The sequence below is a fragment of the Bactrocera tryoni genome, chromosome 5, assembly GCF_016617805.1.
Source record: "Bactrocera tryoni isolate S06 chromosome 5, CSIRO_BtryS06_freeze2, whole genome shotgun sequence".
In the NCBI taxonomy this organism is placed as follows: Eukaryota; Metazoa; Arthropoda; class Insecta; order Diptera; family Tephritidae; genus Bactrocera; species Bactrocera tryoni.
This window is the reverse complement of record NC_052503.1, coordinates 39385171-39405518: the sequence shown is the minus strand read 5'-3', so window position 1 is coordinate 39405518 and position 20348 is coordinate 39385171. Positions and strand designations below refer to the sequence as shown.

Below are 20348 nucleotides of genomic sequence, written 5' to 3'. Positions count from 1 at the left end.
TAATCATTACCATACACTAACAAATAATTCTCAAAGTTTTTGTATGTGTGTGTGAAAGCAAAGGTAATTTCTTTCATTGATGAAACGCCAACATTTTTATCGCATGCGAGAAACCGGCAAGTGTCGCAAACTACTAGCGTAGCTCCAGCTAGCTTTTGTCGGCATGCCATTTGCGCTCCGCATAGTTAACCGCTCTCACGCATGCATACATACATACCTACATATATATACATATGTATGTGTGTGTGTGTACAATGCAGCTCGATTTCAGTAAAGTTGGACTGTTTTTTCGGGGATCCAGCGCGATCGGACGGTCCGCGTATTATCAGTTGCGGTTCTGCGCTGTGTTCGTGCGGTTCGTTGTGCTTATCATATAGCCACAGGTGTTTCGGGCACTCAAGTTCCTTTATAGTTTGATAAAAATATATCAAAATACATACATACAAAAAATATTGTTGTTGTGTGAATTCTAAATTACAGTGTAAATGCACTTGGAGGCAGCAAATGTTCTATTAATCACACGGCGCTCCGCAGCAGCAGTTTAAGTAAAAGTGTGTATCTAACGGTGTTTGTGTTCTTACAACTGACATGCAGCTTGACATTGGTGTCACATTAAATATTTAATAAATGGAATAATTGTGCTTAGAGTCTAAATATTTTTATATTCCATTAATTTGAATGCGAGTTTAGTGCATAGCGCTCAAATAAGTAGTGTCTGGTGTCTGAAGATCGCAGTAAGTGCGCTGAGCTGTAAATAGAAATAGTTCACAGTTCTGCGAATTAAAGTATGAAAATGTAACGGCGGTTGTATGCGTAATTCAAGAGCGTGATCTCAGCTAATTATTCAATGGAATTATTAAATTAGTTTGTGCAAAAAAATATAATTTGTTTATGTTTTACTTTTTAATATCTATAATGAAAGTAAAGTCTCGAAGCTGTCAAAATGATTGCTTACTTCTTTACCTTTATTCTATAATTAATATTATACGAGTATGTACTAATTCATTGTGCTAAAATAAATTAGGATTTTATTTTTTATATTAATTGACGCTTACTAATTTTAAACAAACATTAGCGCATTCACTAATTTCGAAAAGTGCAAATTTTCGAAATCGAAATTGATTTCATCATATGGTTTCAACGTAAATTCCAGCCTATATAATACTCTCCAAATATTTGCATAACATTAAAGTTGAACAATGAAGTCGGAACTATAGCTGTAATGCTAGAGAAAACTAAATATTAACCAATTTTTTTTTGTATTCTAATGACATGCAGACGTGACTGCTTGCAAGGAAACGTAGTCAAGTATTTACAAAGCCATTTTGAACAACTTCTTTATTATTTACAGTAGTTCGAAAGATCTCCCTGAATTCGACTTTTCAATGTCACAGCAAACGAAATGCTGAAAGATTTTTTGGTTACGACAGCTTTAGGTATACAAAATATCTGGAAATTGTAAATAAAATGCAAAATATTTAATTATTCATCAATATTTATTTTGTGGCCTTGAAAGTATTCCCCACAAGATATAATACATTTATTCCATCGATTTTTCCATTCTTCGAAATTTTTTCATAAGCACTTTTTGGGATGGCCTTCAGCTCGTTCGTCGAATTTTGTTTTATTTCTTCGATCGACTGAAAACGAGTTCCACAAGGCGGCAATTTCAAGGCGGAGAACAAGAAAAAATTACACGCAGCCAAATCTGGCAAAAAGCAGTGGTCAATCGGTGTCCTTCTTTGCATTTTTGGCTTTAAGTTCAGTCACAAGCGTGGCGCGATGCAATGGTATATTATCATTGCTTAAAATCTTTAAATTATTTTCACGCAAAGGCATCAATACGGCCAAATAGAACTCTTTATTGACCGTCTGTCCCTCCGGAGTAATTTCATGATGACAACAATGTGCCTTGATTTTTGGTTTAACTTTGGCTTCAGCGTCCTTTTTTTTGGTTTCTGTTTACGGTATTCTTTTGAAAAAAAAAAATTAACTTTATCGGAACGAGTCGGGAAAGAACGCGTTTCATACCCCAAAATATACACCAAAATTATTCAAACGAACTTGCAAAAGATGGCTAACTCTCTTGCCATTTCTCTAACACTTGCCTGACGATATTCAAGCACCATATTCTTCACTTTCTTAATATTTTCTTAATTTGAAAAGGCATATCTTCAACGATCTCTCGACCATCTGTCAAGGCTTTGTAACACTAGCAGGCTTGTGATTTTGATGAAATTGAATCACCGTAAGTCTTTCCCAACATTCGCAACGACTCTGCACACTAAATTTGTTTAGAAATTCAAAATTTGAAACAAAATTCTTAGTTCAATATCCACTGTAAAAAATGTTGTCAAAAATTTAGCGAAACAAAACTTGGTTTTTGATGCAGAGTAAACACAAAAAAATCCTTCACAAAAGGATTCCTTAAGAACTTGATTTTGATTAGTCAGTTTATAATTAATTTCTTTCGAGATTGCTCTATTGTCTTTGACAAATTTCGTGGCGATATCTTTTCCAAAAAAAGTGGTTCATACAAAGATTTTAGTTCGATTGTATTGATACCTTGAATAATAACCAACTTCGTGAAATAAAAACCTTGTGTTCGATCTAATAGTCTGTAGACGGCTTTATACTACATCTGTCCGATAATGGCAGTTCCGAGTTGACATCGCAAGCAATTTAAACTAGGAAATAGAATAGCTATACATATGGACATATATCTGTCATTTAGATCTTTACTGGATTCCTTTGAACCTCGTGTCACAATGCATCAGCCTTTAACCCAACTTAACTTCACGGTAAATATATGTGATTTCTCCTTTACAGTCTTCTTAAATCATATATTTCGTATATTTGGGAACCGTATTAAAATCTCTACCGCGAACTTTAAGCAACTCTGTTTATAGAAAGCAAATAATTGCTTGAATGTGCTTGACACCTACGTGATTTCATCTGTGAATGAATTTCATTGAAAATTTGCATGATTTTATCAAATTGGTTTCAACTGGACAATTGTCATCTATTTAGGCATAAAAACAAAATAACGAAACGCCTTCTCCGACGCAATTTATCGCATGTCTACAATTCCTCTTCAAGCTGTGCTGATGACAATTCAAATGCAACGAAATGTAGATATATTAGGGTGGGTCGTTGCCTACAGTGGTTGCTTACTGAGAGCTACGAAGAGTTGCTTTTATCTGAATGCATTTTTAAGAAATAGCGTCACAGCGCAAGACAAAAATGCAGTAAGAATTGTCAACGCTTAGGCCAAAGAAAAGCAACATTGGAATAAGGATGGATTTATATTAGTATGTCCAGCAGAATCAGTATTATATGTATTATGGTTTTGACTACAGTTAGAGCAGGTTTCATCCATTCGGACAACATGACCTAGCCAGCGTAGCCGCTGAACTTTAATTCGCTGAACTATTTTATTGTCGTCGTATTTCTCGCGCAGTTCATCGTTTTATCGAAGGCGATATTCGCCGTTGCCAATGCGCAAAAGATCATAAATTTTCCACAGGACCTTTCATTCGAAAACTCGTAACGCCGACTCATCAGCCGTTGTCATCGTCCATGCCACTGCACCATATAGCGTAACGGGGATGATGAGGAACTCATCGTCAGAGGAAGTCTTTATTCGTGTAGAGAGGACTTTACTTCACAATTGTCTACTCAGTCCGAAGTAGGATTTGTTTGCAAGAGTTCTTCTGCGTTAGATCTCGAGGCTGACATTGTTGTTGGTGTTAATACTGGTTCCAAGATAGACGAAATTATCTACAACTTCAAAGTTATGACTGTCAACAGAAACGTTCGACGACAGGAGACATTTCGTTTTGCCCTCGTTCACTACTAGACCCAATTGCTTCGCTTCCTTATCTAAAACTCATGATATCAATATCAAATTATTTTATCCAGGAGCTGATTGAAGAAGCCGCACGATAGAGAATCGCCTTGTCTAAAACCTCATTTGATATCGAACGGCTCGGCGGTCCTTCCCAATCCTGATGGAGCTTTTGGTAATGCTCGACGTCAGTTTAATCAGCCGTTTTAGTTTTGCGGGGATACCAAATTCAGACATAGAGGCATAAAGGCAACTGATCCTCACTAGTGAAAATGTGCTTACGGTTTATAAAGTATCGGTGTATTTTTATTTGTATACCCTGAACAGGGCATATTAAGTTTACCAAAAAGATTGTAACACCAAGAAGGAAGAGCCGGAGACCTTATAAAATCTATATAATGTATAAAAGTTCAGTAGACTTATCGATGTCCGTATGTTTATCTGTCTTTCCGTATATACGCGAACTAATTCTTCAGTTTTTGAGATATCGCTCTCAGATTTTTCACTCCTGCTTTTCTCTCCAAGAAACTGCTCAATTGTTAAACTGTCAGACAACTATAGCACATAGCTGCCATACAAACTGAGCGATCGGAGTCAAGTGATTGTATATAAAGTATATTCATTTGACGAGATACCCCCACCAAATATGGCATGAAGAAACATAAATATTTTTTATTTGTGCAGGGTATTGAGGCTTCGATGCAAGCGAAGTTAACGTGTTTTCTCTTATTTTAGTCCAAAGTGCGGCGCATTTTAGATCAATCAACGCCTGCACGATGACTGCATTAGTGTATTAAGTTTCGACATAAATCACAAAAGCGAATGTGGCACAAATTTACAAGCGACATCGTCAGTGCGGCGGCATACCTCCAGCGATCGTACTACTCGAGATGAGTTTATTTAAACATATCAGGCGTCAAAAAGAATGAGTGTTTTGATGAAATTTTAGTTTCATCAAAATATTATGTATATCGAAAGATTTCTTGTTAACATGCTAAGTATCATACTGCGATTTTCACATGGCTCCAGACTAAAGTACACTATATAGCTTATTGCAAGCGCGCCATATACCATATAAGTCGAATAGTGAGGAAGCAAGTGTTATTATTTGCAATCAAGATTAATATCTTTATCCAAATCAGCCGCTTGCAAGTACACAGAGGGGCTGTATGCACACATACACATACATACAAACACTTAAGTGAGTACATTCATGAAGCAAAGAAATTCTTGAAAGCCCACAAAAGAATCGGTATTTGAATGCTATGTTCTCGATGCGCACACCTCCACTTGTGTCATGTGACATGACAGTTTCCTTAACTTAAGCCGCTCACTCGACTCATTGTGTCTCTGTAAGTCAGAGGAAGTGTTAATTAAAGCGCACTTTTTTTCAAATTGCGAAATGTGTAAAAGTTCAGATTGAAAGTAGCGTCAGTAATTGGATTTAAATCACCATGCAGAGTTGGCGCTACAAAATATTACTTTAAATTGAGAATTCGTATAGTCAGGGTGGTTTACAAGTGGAAAAGAAATTGTATTTAGATATATTTATTTATAATAATATAAATATATTACCATTTCTCAAATATTTTTGTACTAGTTCTCTTGAAACAAGCTCTCATATGTATATGCACTTATGACGCACTTTCGGCTTCGATTGCGCTGACCCGACCTTGCCATATAACAAGTTTTTGAGAAATCCATCTGCAATTTTTCAGACACCTTTTTCTCTTGAAGCAGCTGCTCATTTGTCTGAACGGCCGACATTGCGCTTTTATAGCATATGGCTGTCATACAAACGATCAAAATAAAGCTCTTGTTTGGAAAACTTTTTTATTTAAAAGAGTACCTTCACTTAATTTGGAAAAAAAAGTGTGCAGCGTAATACTTCAATTTCGAAACACATTGTTCAGATCAGATCAATATTGCATATTTTTATTTGGCAAGGTATATCACGAAATTTGTCACCGGATTATTATTAACCAAGGTAACACTACAAACTCCGAACATATAGTATTATTCAGATCGAAGCACATATAGTTGTCATATAAACTGAATAATCAAACTCAGGTCATTGTATGGAAAACATTTTTATTTAAAAAGATATCCTAACGAAATTTGGCGCATAGTACGAAAGGGTGATCCGTTTCGTGGCTTCTTACTTTTTTAAAGAAAAAACACAGAAACTACAAATTTATTTACTATCAATCGAAAGAACATTTTTTCGCATTTATTTTTTGCAGAATATCTCATTTAAATGTTGGCTGTGGCTACTTGTCAGGTGGTCCATCCGTTGCGTCCAATTTTCGATGACTCGTTCGAGCATTTCGACGAGCGAACGGTCGAACGGCTTCAGTTTTTGCACAAGCTGTACAGAGTTTGTCCGGAAAGTAATAGAACTCAGTCGATTTATTGAGCCATTTGTTACAACTCTTTAAAAACTCTCAAAATAGGCCCCTTCTGCGTCAATGCAGCGCTGCTAGCGCGATTTCCAAGCATTAAAGACGTCACGGAAGGCCTTCTCCGGAATAGCCTTAAGAGCCAAGGTGCATGCTGCTTGGAACCCCTCTGTCGTCTTAAAATGCTTGCCTTTCATCGGCCTTTTCAGCAAGGAAACAAAAAGGTCCGGGCGCCACATCAGAGCTGTAAAGCGGCTGCGGAAGCGTTGGGATGCCGGCCTGGGTTAGGTAGCTGTTCACAAGAAAGGCGGTGTAAGCCGGGGCGTTGTCGTAATGCAACTTCCAATCAGCTGCGATGTCTTATCGGACCCGATAGACCCTTCGTTTGACTCTCTTGAGGACTTCCACGTAAAACTTGGCGTTGAGGGTTTGTGCAGAAGGAGCATATTCATGGTGGACGATGCCTTTGATCTCAAAAAGGCCAATGAGCTTCGTTTGTCGGTGTTTGACGAAGGCACAGGTCTGCCAGCACGGTCTTCATCAGCGACCTCTTCCCAGCCCTCCAAAAAGGCCTGTTGCCACCGAAACACACCACTTCTTACTGAAGCAACATCTGGTTAAGCCTGCTTGGTCATATAAAATGTCTTTGTCGCAGATCTACGGAGTATCACACAGAATTTAAACGCGTACCTCTGCTCTAACGAACGCTGCATTCTCGGTTTACACCACTCACAAAAACACGTCAAGCGAAAATGTTTGTCCTGACACTCCAGGTTGTCGGAGACAACTGACAGCCGCTCGATCGTTAGCTAGGAACGCCCTCTACCGAATCCAGTCGATGCGCTCATGCTCCGTAGTACTGTCGAATAACTTTCCGGACAAACCGTGTATATTTGATGCTTTAAATTTAAGATCTCGACGTAAAATGAGACAAGTCGTTCCATACATCAGTCTGAGTTGCTGTGGTCGGCGCCGAAACGACTCTATACGATCTTTGTGTATACTCTCAGCTACGGCCGCTATATTTTCTTTACTGCATCCTGGATATGGTCTATTCGGTCGTGTAGTATACAATAATTAAGGCTGGGTCTCAAGATGTGTGATGGTGTTGCGAATAGTACGCTCAATAGGCCGATTATGTTAACCAAAAGTTGAGCATTTTTTACAGAACGCGAATTTTCATAATAAAGTTCAACGCTTTGTAAACGTTATTCAGGCGTAAGTCTTTTCGTGATGAAATGCCAAACAATACTGAACAAAAATAGCATGACAACTTGACACGACTCACGTGTGATCTGAAGAAAAGGCTATTTGAAAAAGTACCTTTACTTGGATCACCCGTTATAATCTAAGGTATCACTAAAATTTCCGAAGAAATTGTTCATGTTGGACCTTTACAGTATGTGGCTGACCAACAAAGTGATCGATGAAAATCGGGACAAACATATTTTTTGCCCTTTTCTGCTATAAAAAAGGCTTCTGTTAAGGGTATAAAAGCAATATTATTGGTGTAGCCGAAGTTACCATTTTTTTAGTTTTTTTCTCTGTGAAAATAGTTTTCGTTCATTTTTGTATTCTCATTAAAAACTGTTGCATCATTCGAAGTTTATGTCGAATAATCATCATCCTTTGGCATCCATTAGTGCCTAACCTGGGTGATGCGAGTTATCGAATTCAAGTAGCCCGTTATTTAGAGACGTAAATCGCCTAGATAGTCTTACTAGGGGCGTGGCAATCTCCAAAAACCACTTAGCGCCGCCTTAAATAGTAAAACAAGGAAAACAGTTTCTAGCACTGAAGTAACCTCATGGTATACAAAACAATATCTGATTCCGTCATCAAAGTTTAGACCATATTTATGATGTACAATTACAACAAAAGTGCCTATATAAACCATCTTATCTATTTCATATTTCACTCTATATGAACAAATATTGTACAAATTCAACAACGAACCCAATTAATTTTAGATAACAAACACTCGCTTACACAATGATATATAATTTCTGAATAATTTATATGCCGCCTAATTATACGGCAGCCACAATATTTTATGCGAATGTGACGTATTCAACGCATTCATATAGTTTTACTGTATGTAAATGTTTTACTGTATATGTATATATGTACATATATACAGTTAGTTTCGCTTTTTGCTAATTCCAAATCTATTGAATACATAGAGATAAAGCAAAGAATGGCAAAAGATAAGCAACAAGTTTACCACGCAAAATATAGAAAATTAATTCTGTTTAATGCCAGAAGTTATTCTTGTATATTCACTTCGAAAATGCGGGATGCTTGTATCGTTCGTAGAAAAAGCACTTGGAAAATACCCAACGCATTGCAATCCATCGCTTATCTTCTCAATTATATAACGGTAAAACAAATAGGTATTTAGCGCAGCCTGACAACAGGTTAATTAAAAGTAATACTCACACAATATTTACATATTTTTGCTTTCATTTGTAGTATTTATATTGCGCTTTTTGCTTCCGCCCCCCATCCGCCGCAGCATGTCATAAATGCTGATAATGCTGCCTGGCTTTCCTATCTCTAGCATTATTGACAAAAATGAGCAAGTATTTACACTTCTGGTCTTGTTTGCATGTTGACTTTGCTTCGGCACGAATTTGGCATAATGCCTCGGCACACATAGGTGCTTACAACGACAACGTTGGCCGACTGCACCGCGTAGAACAAGTAGGCCAATAACACCAACTTTTTTATGAGAATTTCTGCGTATTATTTGTTCTTTGAATTTTTGCCGATTGCTTTCATTTATTCAAGTTATTAGTTTCGGGAAAATTTACGCATATATTTTGAGATTAATTTGCAAATGCAAATTCCGAATTGGTATTTCGAATCAATTTGCGAAGACAAATATTTTTTCTTTAATTTGGACTCAAATCGGTCTTCTTCCGCAGAACCTTTCTCTCGAAAACTCGTAAAGTCGACTCATCAGATGTTGGTGTTAAAGCCTTGGAGCCTAGTAGGAGTGCGAGGACTGTTTATTTGATGACAGGAGATATTTCGTCTTGCTCTTGTTTACAACCAGACCTATTTGCTTCGCTGGAAAAATATCATTGGCGTACGCCAGCAGCTGTACACTCTTGAAGCAGATTATACCATCTTTTCTCAGCAATACAGCCCGAATTGTTTTCTCCAAACGTAGATAGAAGAAGTCACACGAAAGGGAGTCGCCTTATCTGAAACCTCGTTGGATATCCATCGGCTCGCAGAGGACCTTCCCGATCATGACGGAGCTTTTGGTGTTGCTCAACGTCAGCTTACCACAGCCAAATTCAGATATATCGGCATGAAGGCAGCTCCTTTTTGTGCTGTCGAAGGCGGCTTTAAAATCGAACGACAAACAGGTTGCGGCATTTTTCCTGGTACGGGTCTTTTCCAAGATGTGTGCATGGTAAAAATCTGGTCGATTGTGCATTTTCCATTGTACAAAGCACACTAATAAGGTCCAATCAGTTTATTGACGGTAGGCTTCAGTCTTTCGCACAATTTTTCTATCTTTATTAATGGCTTAGTTATAGCATTTTAATTTAATTTTAATTTTTACTCAAGTTATAGCTTGCACGCGCCAATGAACCGACGGAGAGATAGTCACTCGGAGCTCAACTCGCTTTGTCATTTTAATCAATTATATAACTATATATCTACCTCGATTAATTTGAAGTGTTGCAAACAACCATTATGTGCACAATGGTCAACATGTTCTGAGGATATAAAAATGAGCAGATTGTAAATTAGAAAAACCAAAAGAGATAATGTTTGGCAACTACATTCCATAGACCAATTTATTTCTTACGTCAACCTATTTGGTTTTGCAACGTCACTTTCTTATCTCAACAAGTCTTGATTAAAACTAGCGCATACTCACAACTTATATGTAAATATACCATATATTATAAGTAGATACTTATAGAGACCCTTATGCATTTTATTACTTGTAGAGTCTTGAATGTGAGCTCACAATCACACTGCTCTTGATATTGTTGACTTTTAATGTGATTATACAATGCTTAATTGCGGCACTTCGATGGCGAATAAAAATAATGGAAATAATAATATATAAAATTTAAATCGATAACATTTTAGTTAATTATTAAAGGCACATACATTTGCATATTCAGTCAATACTTTGTTATGATGATTGATCTGTTGCTGGTGCTTCCCTTTGAAACGACAATACATATACATATTCGATTATATTTCAGGTATTTTAAATACAATTTGATCACATATTTATAGCAACAGTTTGACAAATTATATACAGAAGTTAGAAAAATAAAATTTCAGGCGGAGATAGAAACATAAAAACTTATTAACTTTAGTCGATGACTTGTAAGCCTATTCAAAATATCGGAATTCCAGTTTTTCTAGAAGAAAGCAAATATTTATTTGTCAAAAATCATACACTTCAGTCATATGTATAGTTTATCGATGATTCTCGTCGACCGTTGCAGTCACTGACAGTCATGCAAACCTAGAACAAATATATTTCTACGAATGGAATGCTTTCAGAGAAATTTCATCTAAGTTCACCATCAGTTTACCACAAAAAATTACTACAATTTTTTAGTAGAGAAATACTATTAGCAAAGAGTATGTGGGAAGAGATTGTGAAATTCCGCGCATTTGTTCTTATAATATAACTTTGTAAAAATATCTAAATTTACCGTGCCAACTTTCTCGGAATTCACTTTAACTGACGCAGCTACTTGAGAGCGCAAGACCTCATGCAAAGTTTTGCGTCAAATTAAAAATACTTTGTCATCTACTACTTTATTTTGTTGGTTTCTAAATTTTCAGCTAAATAATATAAATGTTGCCCTAATAAAAGTGTCATCACCTCCAGCTCAAGTACTCACATTTTAACTCAAGCGAGTCTAAGCTTATTTCGCAAGCTATAAAAGTGTATTTCCATTCGTAAATACAACATTATAATTGGCTATCTTTTTAATTTGTCATATTCATGTGATACCTATATTAATGGCTAGTCGTGCACTCTGTCTCTGTCGCTGCCGCTGTCAGCGTATATAATACTCCAGTAAGCGAGCTACGCTAACAATTCCCCTCTCCCGCGTGCGTATTTTAAACCGAATGTCATTGGTGTAACAATTGTCATTAGCACTCGTTAATTACACAACCAAATACAATGCAAATAAACTTACGAATGTGGAGGTATTTGTTGATACACATGACAGTGGCCGAGGCGGTAGTAAAGAACAAATAACTGTCGTAAATATTTCCCAAATGTCAAATGAGTTATGATCACATAACTGCAAACGAGAAGCATTCGTGCATGTGAACAGTTGTTGGTACAATGTATTGTAAACCCTTTCCCATTCGTATTTGCCGAAGTCATTAGAATACTTCAGCGTGCATTCACTTGTAACTTAATGTTAGCCTACTACAACCCCTCTAATACATACTAAACTAGTCTTTTATGGCACAGTACTGGACCGCAGTGATTTCGTAACAAATATTCATGTGGTGATAGCATTGATAGTGAGAGAGTAGACGCTCTTTATTATTTTTATACCCTGAACAGGGTATATTAAGTTTGTCACGAAGTTTGTAACACCCAGAAGAAATCGTCGGAGACCCTATAAAGTATATATATAAATGATCAGTATGTTGAGCTGAGTCGATTTAGCCATGTCCTTCTGTCTGTCTGTCCGTCTGTCCGTCCGTCTGCCTGTATATATACGAACTAGTCCCTCAGTTTTTAAGATATCCTTTTAAAATTTTGCAAACGTCATTTTCTCTTCAAGAAGCTGTTCATTTGTCGGAACGGTCGATATCGGACCACTATAACATATAGCTGCCATATAAACTGAACGATCAGAATCAAATGCTTGTATGGAAAACTTTTACATTTGCCAATGTATCTTCACCAAATTTGGTATAGATTATTTTCTAAGGCACCAATGTAATCTGTGAAGGGTACATTAGCTTCGGTGCAGGCGAAGTTAACGCTTTTTCTTGTTTTGATTATATACAATTAAAATAAAGTTATTTCTACAACATTTTATCTTACTTTTTATACCAAACCTTCATATGAATGTTTTCCTCAAATTGATTCCAATTGACTAAGAATTTTATTTTGGGAAATATTTAGGATTTCTGAAATTCTCTCAAAGCATCGAGCAAGCGCAATTCCCTCCTGTAACTAGTTCAGCTCTTTCTTTAAAAATATGTCTACGTCGTTTTAAAATGAAATAGACAACACTTGCTTTACGTAACCTCTCATATTGTCTTATGAACCGAGGTTTATGACACATAGTCAGTCGTATATGCATAGCAAAGCTTTTAATTGAAACAAACACATAAAGAAAATCATGATGAAGTAATTGACAAGTCTCACGTGATGATACAGCGGCCGGTTTCAGCAGCTGTGCGCGGCGAAATGCAAATAAAACAAGTAAGGAAGGGCTCAGTTCGTGTGCAACCGAACATTTTATATTCTATCACCTAGCTGGAACCAAAGCCAGGGTTATACACCTTAAGGTGTATAACTTCAACCAGAAGATTGGAATACAAGCAATTTTATATACACATACATATACTATATATAACTCATACACAGACAGTCTTATGTACAAGGTCTGTCGCAAAAGAAACAGAAAAAAATTATTATTTTTCAAAAGTTATATATTTTTATTCAAAGTAGTTTCCTTGTGCTTCGATAGAGCGTTTGGCCCGGTCAATTAGCATTTCAAATGAGTGTTTAAGGTCATTTTTCGGAATGCTCTTGAGAACATCGGCCGTCGCCTTTTGGATAGCTGAAGTGTCCTGAAACCAGTGTCCTTTCATGGGCAAATGAAGTTTTCCAAATAGGTAAAAATCACAGGGCGCCAGAACAGGAGAGTAGGGTGAGTGATTAATGGTCAATATGGAGTTTTTGTCAAAAAATTAGTGACAAGCGTCAACCTATGACACGGCGACCCTGCCGCACGGTATTGTGGTCGAGCACGGCGAATGTGTGACAAAAGACGCTTCATAATACCAAGGTAAACACAGCATTAATCGTTTGGCCAGGTGGGACGAACTCTCGGTGTACAATACCCTCGGAATCGTAAAAAGAAATCAGCATTGTCTTTATTTTTGACTTCTGAAGACGACTTTTTTTCGGTGATGGCTCATCTGGATGCTTCCATTCGGCACTTTGACGATTGGTTTCGGGATCATATTGAAAGCACCACGTTTCATCACCAGTCACAATCGAATATTTGGATTTTATGTCCTTTCTCGACTGCTTAATCAAATCCTTACAATGTTGGACTCGTAGCAATTTCTGCTCTTCAGTCAATTTGTGCGGAACAAACTTGGAGCACACCTTCCGTCTATCAAAATGCAATGAATGGAGTTTTTGGTGATATTTAATTTCGTTTCCAAGTAACGCAAAGAAGATTTCGGCTCGTTCTTAATAAATTCCTGCACTTTTTCAATATTGTTTTGGGTAATCACTGATTTTGGCCGGCCCGACTTCTGATCGTCACAGAGGTCCTCACGACCTTCTTGGAATCGCTTAAACCACTCATGCACATTACTACGGGATAGGCACTGATCACCATAAACTTTTTTCATCATTTGAAATGTTTCAGTAAACGTTTTCCCAAGTTTAAAACAAAATTTAATATTTGCTCTTTGCATTTTACGACCGATAACCAAAAGCTGCTGTCACTTTTTGATCGATAACATCGATTATAGTTATCCAATTGTCTTAAAATTTTTACGAAATGTCAACAAGAAATCAAACTTTTTATTTCATATACCCACCAATAGGTTGCGCCACCAGAAACAGTTATATTTAAAAAGTTCTGTTTTTTGCGACAGACCTTGTATTTTCGAAAAATCATTATACGATACATGTGTATACAATATATGGAAGTTGGGAGTAGTACAGACCCTATTTTATCCATTTACTATTATCATGCCACATACTAAAATAATGTTCTCTGGATTTCATCGAAATACCTAAATAATACATAAAAAACCGGATGTTCGAAAATCCTGGTAATAGTTATAAGTAAAATTTTCGCCCAATTTTTTCCATTTTAAGCAAAATGATATACTGTTATGAGTAAAATACCTTTTGCAATTTTCATTGGGATAACTCAAATACTACGTTCGGAAATCTTTATATTAGGTATATGGGGGCTCAAGAAAGTTTTCACCCGATTCAACCCATTTCTGATACCCAGAAATACTATTGGCAGGAAAATATACTCTCTGAATTTCAATCCCATACATTGACCGACATTTCAGTCAAAAGTCAACTGTAGATAATGGGGTCCATATATTCGGTACCATGAGGCCGGAACAGATTTTTATGAATTTTGAAAATTTTTGCTCATAAAGCGTCATACTCTAAAGGCATTATTTGTGCAAAGTTTTATCCCGTTATTAATATAACTTAGTCTGCTTCTTAGTATACTAGAAAGGAAAGAGTCAGATGGAATTTAAAATTCTGCCATATGGGCAGTAGGCATGGTTGTAGTCTGATTTTCGCGCTGTGATATAAGAATGTCAGAAGAGTACCAAAAACTAAATTTAGTGAAAATCGTTCGGGCGGATCTGAAGATATGGATTTCACCAAAATGTGGGCGGCGCCACGATTATCGTCAAATTTTCACACCGGTTTCCATAAAACCCTCTCATTCCATCTCAAGTGTAAAATTCAATGTCTGTGACGTATTTAGTTACTGATTTATTGTGCTTTTAGTAGTTTTTAACGTTAGCATTAATATGAGGAGTGAGCGGGGTTATTTTCCGATTTCGTCTGTTTTCACACTGTCGGTAGTACTAGAAGGAGTTTGGCAAATTTGGTTGTTGCAGCTTAAGTGGTTCAGAAGATATGTACATTAAACTTATTAGAGGACGGAGCCACTCTTACTTCCTCAAATTTTCTTTGCCACAGGTGTCCCTGGCTATAATGACTATTTTTTCTATATTTGAATTTAGCGCTAAGTTAAGGCACTTTACGGGTTTTCAGATTTGGGCGTGGCAGTCGTCCGATTTTGACCATCTACGAACTCGTAATTTGTTTTTTTGTTTTTTGTTCCAAGGAACCCGCACACCAATTTTCATTAAGATATCTCAATTTTTACTCAAGTTACGGCTTGCACGAATGGACGGACAGACCGACAGTCACCCAGATTTCAACTTTGCTCGTCCTCTTGACCATTTATATATATATATAACCCTATATCTATCGTGCTTAGTTAAGGTGATATTTACGTACAATCGTTAGGTGAACAAAGCTATTATACTCTGTATTAACAGGTTGCAAGAGTATAAAAATGGATTGAAGAGAAATATAGGTTATACTACTATCTGAAACTAAATCAGTCATTGTCGCTTAGCTATATGTGGAAATCATTAATAAATATTATATAATTTCTTAAGTTATGATAGGATTCTTTATAGCGCTTTTCGAAAATCTCATAAACTCTTAATTAAATTAGCGCCGTCTTGTAAAAACCACATATCGCCGAGATCACGAGCTCCAATTTCAATAGTCGGTTGTCATTGCGCTATAACGGTTGCCGTTGGCAATTGCGCTCTCACCGCCAGCACTTTTGAAGAAATATGGACCGATGATTCCACCGGTCCACAAACCACATCTATACTTTGTTTTTTTCTGAACGAAATGGCAGCTCTTGCATCTCTTCAGGTTGCTCTTCGTAGCAAATGTGGCAAGTTTGCTTGTTTACATACCCATTGAGCCAGAAATGAGCTTCATCGTTGAACAAAATCTGGCTCGAAAACGCCGGATCTTCCAGGAACTTTTCAAGAGCTCATAGAGTAAAGCGACGTTGCTTGAAAAGGTCGAGTGGCTTCAGTTCTTGCACAAGCTGTATTTGGTATGCTTTGAATTTAAAATCTCTACGTAAAATGCACCAAGTCCTTCCATACGTCAGTCCGAGTTGCTGCGAACGGAGCAGAATCGACTCTCCGCGGTCTTCGTGTATACTCTCAGCTACTGCTGCTATATTTTCTTCACTGCGTCCTGGACCTGGTCTATTTGGTCGCATGTTATCCACGAATGAACGCCGGATCTCAAGAAGGATGATGGTGTTGCGAATAGTACGCACAGTAGGCCGATTACATGGACCATAAGTTGAGCGAAGCGTCCGAACACAGAATGTGAAATTGCGTAATAAAGTTGAACGATTTGTAAACTTTGTTCAGGCGTAAGTCTTTCCATGATGAAATGGCAAACAATACTGAACAAAAATAACATGACAGCTTGAGATGACTCACGCGTTATCTGTCAAAAAAGGTTATCGAAAAAAGTACCTCTACTTGGATCCGTTATATTTTCATAAGTAATGATACCGGGAGGAATCTTTGAAGCCCATTTCAAAAATCTCAAATACTCTACCATTAATTTGACCTATATAATATAGTTATTTAAGCACTGCGTACTTAAAATTCATAAGTAAATTCCCAGCTAAATCGGATTATTTTTTGGCAGATGTCAATTCTTTATAATATCAACTGAATTTAAAATATAGGTTGCTGTGTTAATTTATTGAATTATTTATTGCAAACTTGTTTGTGATAAAACTGATATTCGGTAAATATTGTTATTTTTGTTTTCATGTACCAACAAAACCAACAAAAAACTTCTGAAGTTATCTCTTGAACTTGTTTGCCAAACGAAAACTACTTAACTGCTCACATGTCGGCTTTCTAACTATCATTCAACGCGGAAACAGATTACACCTCATATCTGCAGACGAATATATACACATGTATGTGTATATACATAGATATGAAGGTTGAATTTAACTTCTCAATAGGTAGAAAACGTAATCAAAACAAATGGCGATTAGCAGAGAGGCACAACAAATGCAAACAAAACAAACAAAAGAACGAAATGAACTAATTTATACATATTTACGCACACGAGTAGCTCTATAAGTACATAAACGGGCCATACAAAAAACCATTGATTGTGAAGTATTTTCTATTCGCGCCAAAGCTGATACGAACATATGTACGTACACACACTCTTTTGTCATTTCCACGCTTAACATTCGCTGTTGACTCGGCGTCGACTGTCAAGCCGGTCACATGAGCGCGCGCCACCTAAACACCTCCACATGCTGGAACAACACACAGCGCTGTCGTCATCAAAGGTGCTCGTCACTGCCGGCAGCATAGCAACACACATTCACCGGCACATTTCGCTAGCCGCCGGCAAGTTCGTACGTGACAGCGGTAATGAAACACACAGCCAACTGGTTGGTTGCAGCGCCGCATTATAGAGTTCCAGTACTTATTTTTTTTTTTTTACTTGCAAACAAAACGGAGTTGGCTAAGCGGGAGAGTGTGGCTGTGAAACTCCCTCACGAATCAGCAACATTTGTTGGCAATCATCTGTAAAAAAGCCTTAGTAAATGTGGCGGTATGGGAACTATGTACACGCGAGGCCTCTGTTTTGGTCAGCTGTTTTCTATGAAAACAAGAAAAGGCTTATCTATTGTTGTTGCTACTTGTTGATTGCTGCTAACACATTTCATTGTCAGCGATGCTTTGACATTGACGGCTAAATTTAAATTTGAAATCTGAAAATAGCAAAGTAGATATATACAAATATTTGTGGTTTTTTGATTGACGGCTTCGCTTTCATATACGAGTTTGTAGACTAAGTGAAATTTGTACCAACAGAAACCGCTGCAAATACAAAATTCATAATATATGTATATATTTTTTTAAAGGTGAAAAACTTTATTTTAGCACTTTCAAAATTGAAGCCAATATATGTGACCTGGCCTACGAAAAGGGAAAAGGGAGCTAACGTGCGAAAACTAGTTTTCTGGGAAACAGCTGTTAAAATTTCATCTTCCATCCGAATCAACAAAAAAGTTAAAATTGATTTTTTGACACCTAAGCCCCCTTTCCGTAGACCAGGTCACAGATGAAAAATATTTACATAGAAAACCTTTCGTTGTTAGTTCATGTTTCAACATTTTTAGTGTATTTAGTGTAAATAGCTGAGCTGATAGCCCTTAGCAGGTTAAATCTAGGTCCGGAACTAGTTGTGATTCGCCTGACTTTTATGGTAATGAAAAGTTTCCATAGAAGAACATGATTTTGATCGCTCAGTTTGTATGACAGCTAAGTGCTGTAGTGTCGCGATTTTGGCAGTTCCGACAAATAGAGAGATTCATAAACCATATATAATTTAATATTATGGCCAAGATTTTAGCCTTTAATAAAGATAAGGGTTTGCCATTATCTTTTAAAATTGATTTCTGCAACCTGAAGAGATTGAAGAGCTTCCCTTTCAATCAGAAAAAAAAAACAAAGATTTCGGTTTTATTTTTTAAGAAGGGGGAAGCATCAAAATCCGGAGTGCGAAACTACAAACCACTAAACCTAACCTACTCCATGCCCAGATTCTCCCACGGTACCACCAGATTAAGTATTGATTCGTGGGAGTGATAAGACATTTAAGCCTTCTCTATGGCACGGACTTACGGACGCCTAATCAGCTCTATATGCCTCAGATTTATCATGCCGCTTTACTGACAGCTTCTCAATTCTCAGTGGACTGACACATGAGCGTTTTCAAGCCACCGAGTGTAGTTTTAAGTTTTACTTACTGTACTTAAAAAGCGAGGGCAACAACACAATAAATGGTCAAAGTCTTCAAAGCACCCTGTCGGATAATTCGGACTCATGTCCACTTAGTATTTGGGTTAGGTGGAAATTCAGGTCCACATGTCGTCTATCAATCCACGAATAGATGTTCGGTATCAGTCTGAGGGTCCACCGTCCTTTGAGTGATGTATGCCACCACTGCTGTCATATTGTTAAGCTTTTGACACTCTCTTCTGTTTTGGCTCCTATAAACAGGTCTGATAACTTGTATACCCCCTCGTAATCGTGGCTTCGGATGTCAATAGGCATCATATTGGCAGCGTCACTTGATATACTTGTAGTTCGGAAAGCACTGATGACTCTTAGTGCCGACAAACTGTGCACTGTACTTATTTGTCATATGCTTTAATGCCTAGCGCCTGGATTGGAGCCCCATATAATACAACCAATCTCATTACCTTTGCGACTATAAATCGCCAGCAGGAACGCACGCAGTCTTTATTTGTCATCATTCTTGATAAGGCGTTTAAGATTTTAATCACTTTACCTGTGGTGTATTCTTGGTGATCCTTCAATTTCAGCCATGAGTCTATTATTACTCCCAGATACTTTAGTTGTGACCGTGAATGCAACTCAAACTCTCCTATTTTTTTCAAAAATACCACGATAACCTATTACTATCTGATTGAACAAGATGGCGCCACTTCCCACACCTCGCATCAATCAATGGATTTATTGAGAGAAAACTTCGGTTCCACTTTGCAAGCCTTGCAGCAAAACATCAAGCGTGTCATTCGCCAGTTACTAGTCGAAATGATCGAACGAGTCATCAAAAATTGGACTCAATGGATGGACCATCTGTAGCCGTGGCGAATACTTTAAAGTGATAATATTCAAAAAATACATAACAAAGAATGTTCTTTCGAATGACAGTAAAATTCCTCGTTAAATTTGAATTTTCTGTACTTTTTTTTAAAGTAGGGAACCTCGAAATCACACTCTGTTATTTTGGTTATTTGCAAGATGTGTAAACGTGGTTACGGTCTTAGTCTGGTTATTAGGAAATGTCAAACTAAACTGGGTACAAATCAAGTAACAGCTCTCAAAAGACCAACTCCAAAAAACATATTGCCTCAATGAAAACTACTTGTCTTAAAAAGCATACGTAAAATGCATGTTTTAAGGGATCTCTGACGTCTCCCTTTGGATGTTACAAATTTCGAGGCATATACGCTATTCAAGGTAAAATTATTTTATGTGACAGAAAACGATAATGAAAACTTGAAAAAATACTTCTAAACTTATTCGTGATTTTTTCATTACAATAATCTTTGGTTAAGCGAAAGCTCTTAGCTTCTTCAATATGCAGCGCTGCTAATGCTGAAAGTGACTTATTTTACCCCTCCTGCAGTTGAGAACTCATGATGTTTTGTTTACCTCACAATTGATAACCAAATATTGTT

The 20348-nt window shown here is 37.1% G+C and overlaps 1 protein-coding gene across 3 annotated transcripts in view; it reads left to right on the top strand.

Moving 5' to 3' along the window:
• Positions 1-344: 344 nt before the first annotated feature.
• LOC120778701 overlaps positions 345-20348 on the top strand; it is a 172685-nt gene continuing 152681 nt past the window's right edge. For all 3 annotated transcript variants that reach the window (XM_040110662.1, XM_040110661.1, XM_040110658.1), the window contains exon 1: positions 345-551. The gene's annotated coding sequence lies outside the window, so the exon portion shown is untranslated. The remainder of the gene's footprint in view (positions 552-20348) is intronic.